The following is a 13,445-nucleotide window of genomic DNA, read 5'->3' on the forward strand; positions in this document are numbered from 1 at the left end:
TTTTGGAGGCTTTTCAGTTGAAGAATGGGGAATTAAATATAGTGACAACTACAAGCACAGAAACAGGACAAAAGCCTGTTTCTCTCTCTGGGTTAGAACCTTTTTCCATTCTTTATCTAATGTGAGTTCATGCAGCACATAGCGTAAGTTCATAGATTTAGAGATCTGTTCTCATATCTTCATTTTAGAGGAAGGATGCAGCACGGTACGATGGAAGTAGAGTAAGACTTGGAGGATGATCATTTCTCCAGTCTGACTCTTCACGACCCCATTTGGGGTTTTCTTGGCAAAGTTACTGGAGTGGTTGGGCATTTCCTACTCCAGCTCAATCGAGGCAAACAGGGTTAAGTGATTTGTCCAGGGTCACACAGCTAGTAGGCATCTAAGATCAGATTTGAACTCAGGAAGATGATTCTTCCTGACTCCAGACACAGTACTCTATCTATTCCACCACCTATTTAAATCCCATTTTGTCATTCCCTCCTTTTGTGAGATCTGACCTCCTGATTCAGTTTTCTCATTTACAAAATTAGAAGATTAGAGAAAACTCTTCTGAGATCCCTCTGTGATACCTTTATAAGAAATTGGGTTCCAGAACACCTAAATGAGTTGCCAGAAGTTATTTTGGTAATAAGTGGCAAGGAAGAGAATAGAATACAGGGCGTTTGATTACAAATTAGAGAAATGACTTTTATTTATTGTTTTTTTTTCTGGTTATACATGTACATTATTTAAAAATAATTGTTTTAATTCTTTTTTTTATTATACATGTATATTAACTTTAAAAATACACATTTCTTTATGAATCATGTTGGGAGAGAAAAAACTATGAAAGAAAAGGAAAAGGAAAACTATGAGAAAAAAACAGAAGAAAAAGAAAAAAGAAAAAATGAACATAGTATGTGTAGATTTACATTCAATCTCCATCATTTTCTCTCTGGATACAAATGGCATTTTCTGTTCAAAGTCTATTGGGATTGCCTTGCATCACTGAACTGCTGAGAAGAACCAAGTCTTTCATAGTTGATCACTCACACAATCATGCTGTTATGAATACAATTTATTCTTGGTTCTGCTTCTTTTTCTCAGTCTCAATTTGTGTAAATCTTCCTGAGCCTTTCTAAAATCACCTTGCTCTCCATTTTTTTTTTTTTTTGCTTGAGGCAATTGGGATTAAGCCACTTGCCCAAGATCACACATCTAGAAAGCATTAAGTGTCTGAGGACAGATTTGAACTCAGGTCCTCCTGACTTCAGGGCTGGTGTTCTCTCCACTGTGCACGTAGCTGCCCCCATCATTTTTTATAGTACAATAATATTCCATTATGTTCATATATCGTATCGTATCTTATTCAGCCATTCTCCAATTGACGGACATCCATTCAGGTACCAGTTTCTAGCAACCACAAAAAGAGCTGCTACAAACATTTTTACACATGTGGATCCTTTTCTTTCATTTATAATTTTCTTAGGATACGAACCTAGTAATAATTCTGCTGGATCAAATAGCATGATAACATAAAAATATAAAAATAAAAATCAATCAATTTCAATATCAATTTATTGAGAATTATTGAGAAGGCAGACTTGTCCAATCATCTTGGAGACATAATTAGCTTCTTTTATTTAATTAGTGCTTTCCAATCCATTTTCACTCTGTGTCCCACCTTTGGATGTCTAATATTCCATAATAAATCAAGGAGAAAGGAGGGATACAGAGAAAGTTCATCTCTTTCAAACAGTAGTTAGTTGGAAGGTGTTGTGGGCTTGTCAGTGGAGAAGAAATAGTGTAACACTTTGGAAAACTTGTCAGATTGGGAATGAAATGAATGAATGAAAAACATTTGTTTAGATCCTACTATATAGCAAACATTCTGCTAAATGCTGGAGATGCAAATATAAAATTGAGGCAGTACTTTCCACCAAGGAATTTATACTTTAAAAGGGGGAGAGAAAACATGTTGTTGAATTATGATGGGGGTATGTGTGGCTTGGCTTGTTAAGCCATAAGAATGAATTAAGTCACAGGCCCTTTCTTATTAATATTTTTATTTTCTTTAGTTACATGAAAAACAATTTTTTACATTTGTCTTTAAAACTTTGAGCTCCAGATTTTCTCCCTTCCACTCATCTCACTCTTCTTTAAGAAGGTACATGTAAAGTTAGTCAAACATTTCCATAAAGTCATGTTGTGAAAGAAATCATAAGATTTCCTCCCTCAAAAAAATCACAAGAAAAATAAAATGAAGAAATAGAATGCTTCAATCTCAATTCAGACACAATCAGTTCTTTCTCTAGGTATAGAGAACATTTTTTAATCAAAAATCTTTCAGAGTAGTCATGGATCATTATATTACTCAGAATAGCAGTTATTTACAGCTGATAAGCCTCCGACATTGGTATTACTTTGTACACAATATATGTCGTTTTGCCTGAGTTCATGGAGCACTTTCCCAGTTTTTTGAGAGCATCCTGCTCATCATTTCCCATAGAACAATAATATTCCATCTTAATCATATACCACAGTTTACATTATTTTTTCCAAAGTCAATAACAGTATCGATAACCAGAGTATTAGAATAGAATAGTGCAGTATTTTTTCCCCTTGACTGGAGAGCTTTTAATTTTGGCTATAATTTTCCTTGGAACTTTTATGTTGGGGTTTCTTTTAGTATATGACCAGTGGATTCTTTTAATTTCTACTTTTCCCTCTAGTTGTAAGATAGTTTTCTTTTATTTTTTGTAATATGATGTATAGGATCTTTTTTGTTGTTCATGGCTTTCAGATAGCACAATGATCATTAAATTATTTCTCCTTAATCTGTTTTTCTAGGGCAGGTTTTTAAAAAGATAAAATCCTTCATATTTTCTATCTTCTTTAATGTTTTAATTTTGTTTTTTCATGTCTTTTTGACATCATTTATTTTCATTTGCCAAATTTTCCTTTTGAAGGAATTGTTTTCTTCATAATAACCATTTGCTTCCTAGAACTTGTTTCTTGTTTGTTATATAGCTAGAGTTAGCTTTTACAAATGTTTTTGTCCACCCTCTGCTCTGAACCTGGATGGTACTGTTTCTAGACACAGTACTTGTTTTGTGATCTTTTGAGATCTCTTTCTATCTTGGTACTTGCACTGGTGTCCCATCTCCACTTTCCCTCAGCTCTTGGGTGCTAGAATGTTCCCTATGAGCTCCTGGTTTATAAACCTCCCTGGGTCATCTGGTACTGGAAAAATGACTCCCTTTGCTTTCTTGGCTTTCTCAATCAGAATTCCATCTGTGCATTTTCTGGATCTTTGTCAGAGAGATGGGGAGGGAATGGCAAACTAATGCTTCCTCCGAGACATCTTAACTCTACTTCCTATAACTTCTCCAATAATCGATTATCTAATCCAATTTAAAACTTAAAAGTAATGATGAATCTTAAACAGCAGCACATTCTATTTGAACATGAGCTAAACTATGAGTTAAATGCTGTCTCTTTTATATTTAATCATTAACTTAGTTCTATCTGTTGGAGTCAAGCAGAATTAATATTTGTTGCAAATGATAGCTCTTCAAATACTAGAAGATGGAAATTGTGCTTCCCCCAAGTATTCTCTTTAGAAGGCATCACAGGTTTTTTCACTCCATCCAAATATAGAATGGTCCTTGATGGTTTTTTATTCAACTTAAAGCTTTAACTTGGATAAACAGTAACTGAATGTCTCCCTCTTGATAAGTGTGTATTTCAGACATCTCTGGATGACAAAAATCCTCAAACATTTCATTTTTCCTGGGATAGATGGAGAAAAATCCTCCGAGAACAAACAAATGATTGGGCCTGATGTCTAGAGACCACTGTCAACTGGAGTAACTTTGCAAGGCTTCTGGTACACTCTTCTGGACCATCTTCAAACTGTTGGAATTAGCTTTCCCACAAGGCATAATAAAGGTAATCAATAAAACTTACTCTAGTATTTTTTGCCCAACAAAATTCAGTTGAATAAGGAACTAATACAAAGAAACTTTTTAATGTTTTCTCTAGCTGCTTAGCCCAAGAATGGCTCCTTTGTCAGAGACAACATTTGCAAGTCTATCTTTTTAAATTTTCCCTAAATCTTTTCTTTTCCCCTTAAGAAATTGTTCTCTCTTGAAAGATAGAATTGTCTTCTAATGAACGTGGCTCTCTTCAACACTGAGATGATTCAAACCAGTTCCGCTTATTTAATGATGAACACCCAGAGAGAGAACTGTGGTAACAGAACTGTGTGGAACACAACACAGCATTCTCACTCTGTTGTTATTTGCTTGCATTTTTTCTTAGTTTTTCTTTTCCTTCCTTCTTGATCTGGTTTTTCTTATGCAGCAAGACAACTGTATATAATACTATATCCATCTATCTATATCTATATCTATATCTATATCTATCTATCTATCTAGTATTTAACACGTATTGGACTACTTGCCATCTAGGGGAGGGGGTGAGGGGAAGGAGGAGATAATTTGGAACAAAAGATTTTGCAAGGGTCAATATTGGAAAAATTACCCATGCATATGCTTTGTAAAAAAATAATTAACAAATCTATAATTGTCACGAATAATTTAATAATAATGAATTCAAATAAAAGGAGATATGTTGCTGTATATTTTCATGTTGCCTTATATATCACAAGAACTTAATACATATTTACTAAATTTGCTTTAAATAAAGATTGAATGTTCTGTGGACCCTGAAGTTTCACAGGTTATTTCTATTCTTTTTCTTGAAATTGGTATTGTTATTTTTTAAAATTCCCCCAACAATAAAAATCCTAATATGTTTTCTGTCCATTTGGTAGCATGCCTTAGGAACAACATTTAGGAAGTAATTTAATAGTTTATTCTTACACTGTTGACAAGTGTTGTTAGAAAAAAAGACAATTGCATTGCCAAGTACTGAAATGAAGCTGCTAATTCACTTGTATTGATCAATTTTTAGTGTTTGAGATAAAAAATAAGAGGGTGAAAGTGATATTCAGAAAGTAATAATAGCAGGGACAAGTGACACACATTTACTGTGAATGGCTTCATAAAGTTTTTGTCACTATTACTTAAAATCCCAAAACTCAGCTAAATTCATTTGACTCATGCTTGTTTCATGCTTATTTGTAGAACAGCATTTATTCCACATTATATATGCTTTTATCAATAAAGTAATATTGATTGTTCAACATTATGTGTGTCATGGAAAAACAAAAAAAGAATTAGACTGCTAAATGGAAATTTACTAATTATAAAACAAAAGTCTTGCAGGAAGATTTATTTTCTTTGATTCTTTTGGAAATTAGAGTCTGTGTTGCTCATCTTTGAATTCATAGCTATGTAATATTTCTTAAGTGTTCATGTAGATGCATAGTAATATGCTGTATAGTTTATGGTAAAATCTATACCCTCTAGGAGTTTAGAATGTAAAACAGTCTCTTTCGCTGCTTCTTCTTTGACATACTCACTAGTTGTAGATGTTTCCCAAGCTTTTATCTTAGGCTTTCTGCTCTTTTCTCTCTATTCTCACCCACTTGATGATATCATTTTCTCACATGGGCTTAATTATCTCAATGCAAAATTTTTTCTATATCTCTATATCTGACTCTAGTCTCTCTTCTGAACTCCATTGCTGAATTGCTGTTATTGCTGTTCATTTGTGTCTCTGATCCTATTTGGGGTTTTCTTAGCTAAGATGCTGGAGTGATTTTCTTCTCCAGCTCATTTTACAAGTGAGGAACTGAGGCAAACAGGGCTGATGACTTGCCAAGAGTCACACAGCTACTAAGTAAGTGCCTGAGGCCAGATCTGATCTCCAGATTATTCTTTCTGAATGGAGGTCTAGTACTCTATCCACTGTCCAAATCCTGAATTTCTATCCTATCTATTGTACCACCTCAAACTCATGTTCAAACCCTAACTCATTATTTCCATCATTATCCATTCATTCCTCTTCAGAACTTCCTTATTACTATTGAAGAGAACTCCCAAAGATACATAATATATGACATTAAATGTCATATATTTTAACACATAATATATAACAATATATAATCTAAATTATAATTGTATATTATAGTATTTAATATAATTTATGAAATTATAATATTGCAGTTTGCATGTTATCTCTGCTTAGCACAGTGCCACATGTATGAGTGCTATTGTTGTTTATTGTTTATTCTCAAAGAGAACCATGGGATCAGGAGGTGATACTATGACATGTAAGTCAGTTGGATGTAAGTGAGGGTGAGCTGTGCAAATCCCCAAGATATGGATCAAGATGACTGCAGATGTCTCTGGATGCAATGGGGGATCTTGGACTTTTTTTCTGAAGCAATCCCCAATCAGTGATTAAGGCTAGGTAAGAACTGAGGCAAAGGACGGTCTTTTCTACCTATTAAAGAAAATCATTCTGGGAGGGGAAAACCCTCAATATTTTTGGCCAAAACAGAAATGGAAAAACTTGGCTTGGGACCCATTGTTGGTCAATCAATGAGAGCCGGAGTGATTTGGGTTTAAGGTGTGGTTCTTAAGAAAGAAATCTAGGAGGCAGAGCCAAGATGGAGTGAAGGAAGTGACTCACCTGAGCTCTCTCCCAAACACTTCTAAATGCCTTTAAAATAGACTCTAAACAAATTCCAAAGTGACAGAACTCACAAAAAGACAGTGAAACAATTTTCTAGCCCAGGACGACTTAGGAGATCGGCATAATAAGCATTTAGTAAGTGCTTGCTGCCTGTTGACTTATAGAACACCGTATGAAATTTCCTTGCCATGAGAACATGACAACAAAATTCATAACCAGTTTGATGTGGGCAAATTTTGAAGACTGAAACCAACAATGAACAAGGTAGATTATGAGGAAACCATAGTTGAGGTCACAGAGCTGAGTTTGAGGAGAAATAGGATTATTGTTCTTATTGTTTGTCTTTCATTCTGGTTGAGGATCAATGATATCAGGAGGAGGATGTCTTGACTTATTAGTGAACTGGATTTAAGTGAAAGAGGCCATGCAAAATGACCAGTCTCATTTTGTCCCCCAGAGTCCTCTGGGTCCAGTGACAAGATGTAGGTCAGGAGAATTGGGCATATTACTATAGGAACAAAAAAAGGAATCTCATTGCTAGTGTACTTTTAATTTTTATCATTCATATGGTGTTAATATATATTCTTCTTAATTTTATTACTTGAATTCACATCTTTTTCTCCCCAACTTGATTGTAAACTCTTGTAGATCAGGACTATATTTTATACTTCTTTTGTACTTGATTTTACCCTGCCCAGTGCCTTGAACATTATAGATGCTAAAATATACTTGTATTTATACATGAAAGTAGAATGCCACATATAGAATTGCAGAAAAGAATTAAACTTGAAAATCAGTATATAATGATCCTACAGATCAATAGGAAACAGAATTAGTAAAGCAATGTTAATGCAAGAAATTTGTCTTTTAGATAATGTAAAATGAATTTCCAGCATGCAATTCTCTGCATTTACTAATGGTTAGTTTTCAGCATAACAGGAGACCAGTTAAATTGGTAACACATAGGATTTAAATCTTGTTTCTATCACATATAAGCTGTGTGACTATGACCTAGTAATTTAACTTGTGAGATCTCCAATCAATTAAGACTACAAATGACTGTCTTTCTCTATTTACATTGATGGATTTTCTTGTAAAGATGAAATTACAGTACTCCCATCTCTAATATATATATATATATATATATATATATATATATATATATATATATATATATATATATATATATATATATATATATATTAGTAAATATACACACAAACACACACATTTTATATATATATACAAAATTTGAAAGAATTTCCTTGAAACATGATTCTTCTATGGTTTCATTCTTTAATGGAAGAATTCACATTTTACAGCTTGGAGTGTTATTTGAGCATTTTGAGTCTTAGCCTACAGATCTTTCTTTGAAATCTACTCTTTAAAATATTTGGAGACTGTAATCGTGTTTCCACTTAGTCATTCCTTAGTCAGACTAGACTTAGCTATTTTCATCTTTCCTCTCACATGATGTACCCACCTCTCTAATCATTTTGTTTTTGTTCTTCTCTGTGTGTTCCCTGCAATTTGTCTAAATTTACTTAGTGGTTAGAGGTGAAGAAAAGAGACTTCAGCATTGTAGCCTTGTAACTATCATGATTATCCTTAATAAGCATAGGACCATTTCCTGGCTGCCCAATGGGGTTATGTTGTGTTTTTTTTTTTTTTTTTTTTTTTTTTTTGTAGTATAGAGGAGATTCAGTCCCTATCCTCATGGGTTTTCTAAGTTATGGGAAAAGATGGATTCTTTGGCACAAAAGAGACTTGAAATGTAATAGAATGATCCACCTGTTCCCTTGGTGAAAGTGATATTTCTTATAGTCTACTGAAGGTCAGAGAACCATAGAGCTAGAGTAGAGAAGATCTCAGGGACCAACTAATCAAAGCCTTTTATTTTACAGATGAGGAAATTGCCCTGGAGCTTAAGAGACTTGCTCAAGGTCAGTGTTGAGGATAGAGGGAATGTGTAAGATGGGACTTGAACCTGAGTTCTTTGTCTGTAGATCCAGTGCCTTTCCCCCTTATTCTGCTGGTATTTCCCTCCCCATTTCTTCACTGTGTCTGCCAGCCCACACTCCTGGGGCCAGTATTGGGAGCTGGGGGTCCTGAGATGCCCTCCATTGGCATCTGCCATCTGTCTGTTAGTAGAAGAGAAGCTCAGCTGGCTTTGAAGATGCTCTGGCACATGAACCTCAACTTTTAAAATTGTTTTTCAGCCACATATTGTGTTTGAAGTCACAGCAGGGTCCTAAAGTGTGATACACTTTATCATCTGGGATCTGGAGTCAGAAAGACTCATCAAACCTAATAAGTGTCTGAGCATTTAATCTTGTTTGCCTCAATATCGCATCTGTCTAACGACTTGACTTTTCCTGAATGTCTTAATTTGATGCACTTTAACTTGTCAGTTCCCCAGTCAACTAAGACTACAAATGACTGTTGTCTTCCCTGTTTTTACATTAATGGAATTTCTTATAAAGATGAAATTACAGTACTCCCTTCCTTTCCCTAGAGACTGAAATGACTGAACTGAAGGAAAAAGCACAAATGAGAACCTAAAGGTAGGAGACAGTATTGATAATCTGAACCATGAAAGATTTATTATTCACTGGACTCAGATCATGTCAGTCCTCTTTTCTTGGCCAATGAATGGGAAAGGAGAATTTCTTTTCAGCCCCAATTTTTGGATACTGATTTGGAATAAAATAGATTTTTTTCCCAACCTCCTAGTTCAAATGATGAAGTTTTCCTGGGAAAGCAATGGGACAAATATCACCAGCATTTTCAGCTTTCCTGAGCCAGGAAAATGTTACTATTTTTACATAACAGAGTAGTTTGGGGCGTCAATAATATTTATTTATAATAGGTTATAATAGTTTCCTCATATAGTATAAGTGAAATTGCCCCCCCCTTTTTTTTGATAAGGTATAGACATGGGAAGATTTATCTAATTAAAGGGGTATGATAAATCATCTAAGATCTAATATAGATTTGTGTTATAATTTAAACAATCAAATTAAGATCCTTGGGAAAAGTCAAATCAAATAATCAGAGATCAGTTTAGAGAAGAATGAAATGGAAGAGTTCATGAGGTAGATCTGATTTTAACCCGGGACTCCATATTTTCTACCATAAGTGGTGGGAAGAAGAGCTTTCACTGTTGAGTGAAATAACTGAAGAAATCTCATGGCATTTGGATGAGATTTCTGATAGAGAAAAGAGAAAAATAATTTCTTCTTTCTATTAATAGATAAAAGTAACTTGGAAGACTGTAGCAAGTGACCTTGAAGGTTTCTGAGACACTAGAGAAGAGAGTGTTTTTAACTACAACCCTCCCCAGTAGAAATAGAGGTGACTAAAAGAGTTGTTTGACAGAGCCATAGCCTTTTCTTTGGGGAAGAGACTTGTTCTTCCTTGTGTGCCTTGGTCATGAACATTTTCCTGGTCCCTGGATACATTATGTGTTTCTTCTACATCCTATATAAATTCTTACCTCTTAATTATAACTTCCCACTGGACATGCAGTCAGGCAGCCATAAAACAAGTGAATTGTTGAAGACTTGATAGAATGGAGAAATAATGTACACTAGGGATCAGTAGAAATGTGGCTGAGAGGAAAGGCTTGGTAGAAATCACCTATAATCCCCACTAGGCAGGAAACAGTTCTTAAAAAAACCACCATCCTGACTTCAGCTTTGCAATGTTGGAGATTCGAATTGCTTTTCCTATGAACCTTAGTCATGTATTATTTATGTCTCAAGCACAAGTCCTAGAAAACTCTTATCTTTCTATGTTCTATATGATTCTTGACTTTTGAAACCAATCATTTTAGACTTTATTCTTCTCCACATCACTACAAATGAGTGACACTGGTCTCCTTGCTATTCTTCACTCAAGACACTCCATCTTATTTTTTTAGTTTCTATTTTATTAATCTCTCCTTTGAGTTTCAGAATTTCCAATTAGGTATTTATTTGGGAGCTTTTAATTTGTTCTTTTTCTAGCTTTTTTTAGTTGCAGTCACTCCATCTTCAGACTTTTCTCTGACTGTCCTTCAAACCTGGGAGGTGATCTCCTTTTTCTTCTCTGCCTTCTGGCTTTCCAAGCTGAGGATTGCTAATGTAATATTCTACCATCTGCAAGAAATCTTTCCAGGTCAACCTTAATCCTAGTGCCTTTCTTCTGAAATCACCAACAATTTATTCTGTCTATATCTTGTTTGTATGAACTTGTTTCTATGTTGTCTCCACTATCAGAGTTCCTTGAATACAGGAAATGATTTTTTTTTTTTCAGTTTTCTTTAGAACCATGGTCCAGTGACTGGTATATAATAAGCTCTTACTAAATACTCATTGATTTGTTCAACATACTCCTAAAGAGTATGTACTTATTAGTAAATGAGACCTAATTTGCAAAGCATAATTTGCTGTGAAATGAGGTTTATATACCCTCATTAGGAGTCTGGGCTCACAGCTTATGAGAGCACTGTTCTGTTGTTATTTTATTATATTTGTTTATCATGAAATGCCTTATTTTGAACACGTCTTCCAGATTACTAGCAAATGTAGATGCATTGGTGTAGCCTCATTACCCATTTTTTGAAGCAGATTCTGATCCTCCAAAGCATCCAAAAGTGGGGGAAATTGGTAATTTCTGTGCAACTGAATGGGTCAAGGAAAAGCAGGCTAGTGTGGTTTGGAGCCAAGAAAACCATTAGAAGGAGGATGAAGGAATTAGTTTTATGGATAATGAAGTTGATTATGAAAATCAGGGAAGAAATTTTGAGGTCCTTGTGAGAAAATACCTTACTTGTCTGATTAGACAAGAGACTAGTATAGGTAAATTTCAGACTGACTGCATGGGGGTTCAGTATTGTCTCGGTGATGGTGAGGAGAGGCAACTCATACCCAGAAATAGAAAGCAGGTTCTGGGAAAGACTGAAAAACTGTCAACCCTGGAAGCACTGTCAAATTAAATTACCTTGGCTTAAAAATCTCGCGAATTTTGTACAGCATCCATTACTTCAAAGATGCTATTATCAAAATAGCTCAAAAGCACAGAAAGGCTGGTAGACTTAGGACCAGTAGAAGATTAGGGAAGCTAAGAGGCAAAGGATCAGAGATAATGGAGTTGGACACTTCTCACTATGGGCTTCTTTCTTTTCAGTATGTCTCCAGTGGAACTGAGAATCTTGGGCAACATGGTAGTGCATTGTTGCTTCTCCAGCAGTAGATGGATTTCTGGGCTTGACATCAGGAAGACTCAAGTTCAAATCTTGCCCAAGACATTTAATATTTTATAACTATGAGCAAATTACTGAACCTTTCTCAGTTTCATTTTCCTCATCTGTAAAATGAGAGGGATGGACTTAAGGTCCCCTAAGACACTTCTAGCTCTAAATTTATGATATTAAATTAAATCTATAATTTTCCATGATATTAAATCCATGGTGCTAAATTTTCTCAGAACACCATGAATTTCTACCCTCTATGGACTCTATACTATCATTTACTTAGCTTGTGCTACTATTTATTTCAGGACTTTTTTTTTTTTTCTCTTTCAACTTCTTTGATTTTTTTCTTTCTTTTTTTTTCATTGCTTATTTTTTAAAATAATTTTTTCATGCTGATTTGGCTAGATTCATTCATCTCCATTCCTTTCTCTTCTTTTTATAATAGTAAGTATTTCAAGTGTTGGTCTTCAGACTCATTTCTGGATGCGCTAACATCTAACCTTTGAACACAGATTCAGAGAAGGGCGAGGTGGATGTAAGCTCTTCGTTATAGAGCTTTGCTGACTGAAGGTTCCCTGAAGTTCTGATGACACAGAAAGCAAGAGAAAAGCCAAAGTTACCCAATTGACTCAGGACCTTTATGGTTCACTGAGGTACCTCTCCATGAATTCAATTCAATTCAACAAACGATTCAATGCCTACAAGGTGCGAGGTGTTGTTCCATGAGTTAGAGTTATGCTCTATGGGTTATGATTCCTAAAATGTTTCTGACCTTATTATTTAAAGACCTGCCAGTCTGTTAAAGCAGGGGTTCTTAGTTTAGGATTTCTGGATCACCACAGAACAAAAATCGAATAGAACAAATTACATCTTGATTTGAAAACTACCCTGTGAAGAAGGACGTTTTAAGTATTATTGTCCCCGCTTTACAGTTGAGGGTTTTGAGATTCAGAAAAAAAAACTTTCCCAGAACAGAGACAATATTTGAACCTCAGAGTCCTGATGCCAGGCCTTCTATGCTCAAATGACAGAATTAAGTCATTTCTCCTGGGCCCAATCGAATTGTGACATGAAGCCACTGAAAATCCTGGACACAAATTCATCAAAAGGAGTAGAGAGCAAAGGTTCTGGAGATCAGAAAACGCCTGAAAAGAAGCTGTAGAGCTGCAACCTTCAACTTTTTCCTGGGAAGAGATGGAAGAAAGAGAAAAGATAAAAGAGTGAGAGGGATAATCAAAGTCTTATATGCTCTTATATCTCTCCTTTTGTTCTTCCAGGCAAGTTGGGGGATATGTAATTGCCTTCTCTCTTGCTGCAGTCTCTATAGTTTGCTGTTCAATTTTCTTGATTGTTGGAGGCAAAATTGTCCCTTCAGCCTGCCAACGTCTATATCAGATGTGAGTGCCGTTGGGAGGGCACCTTCCTTTTAGAGCAAAGATGGAACTCTGAATAATAGGGAACTCTAATGCAAATTAATAACAGAACAGGACCGCACAGCCCCTTCCTATGCCTTTTTTTCCTTCCAAGCAAGACTAAAAGGGGAAGACAAATGTTATTGCCCCTAATTCTCCATACCCCATTCTTGATAGCTAGAAAGTTGAGGGACCAGTTCTAATATGAC

The sequence above is a fragment of the Sminthopsis crassicaudata genome, chromosome 6 (genome assembly GCF_048593235.1).
Source record: "Sminthopsis crassicaudata isolate SCR6 chromosome 6, ASM4859323v1, whole genome shotgun sequence".
Lineage (NCBI taxonomy): Eukaryota > Metazoa > Chordata > Mammalia > Dasyuromorphia > Dasyuridae > Sminthopsis > Sminthopsis crassicaudata.